Source organism: Lucilia cuprina, chromosome X (genome assembly GCF_022045245.1).
Source record: "Lucilia cuprina isolate Lc7/37 chromosome X, ASM2204524v1, whole genome shotgun sequence".
NCBI lineage: Eukaryota > Metazoa > Arthropoda > Insecta > Diptera > Calliphoridae > Lucilia > Lucilia cuprina.
The window spans coordinates 8,744,915-8,745,439 of NC_060949.1; positions in this window are offsets into that span (position 1 = coordinate 8,744,915).

A 525-nucleotide genomic window follows, 5' to 3' on the forward strand; every position below is an offset into this window, starting at 1 on the left:
ATCCTTACATGTGAGCTTATGATCCTAACGGTGACGTTCTTCAGTAACGTTCAAGTACACTGTAAGGTTATTTGATCTGTTGGTGAAATTTGAATGCAACCTCATAGTTAGGGTTGCCAGATTCGGATTCGCATAAAGCTGGACATTGGGCTTTAAAAAGCTGGACAAAACAAAAAAATAAAACTGGACATAAAAAAATACTGAGACAATGCTAATTTTGGTTTTGTTAAATAGTTTCACAGTGATACACCAAAAATATGCAGGGGTTCTTATATACCAATTCCGTTACAAATAATTGTAACTTTGATTTTTCCTATAAATAAATGTATATTTAAAGTTAACAAAACATGTAGTATCATTAAAAATATATTATTGTTTTAAATCTTCATGATACAAACATATTATTAAAATAAAAATTTGTAGCATACAACTGATATGATGGTGTCAGAGTTCTCTCTTGTCTCTACTAAAGCAGCCAGCACGCAACTAGTTTCCGGCTTCTATCTCGTCGGCAATCGGGAGGAT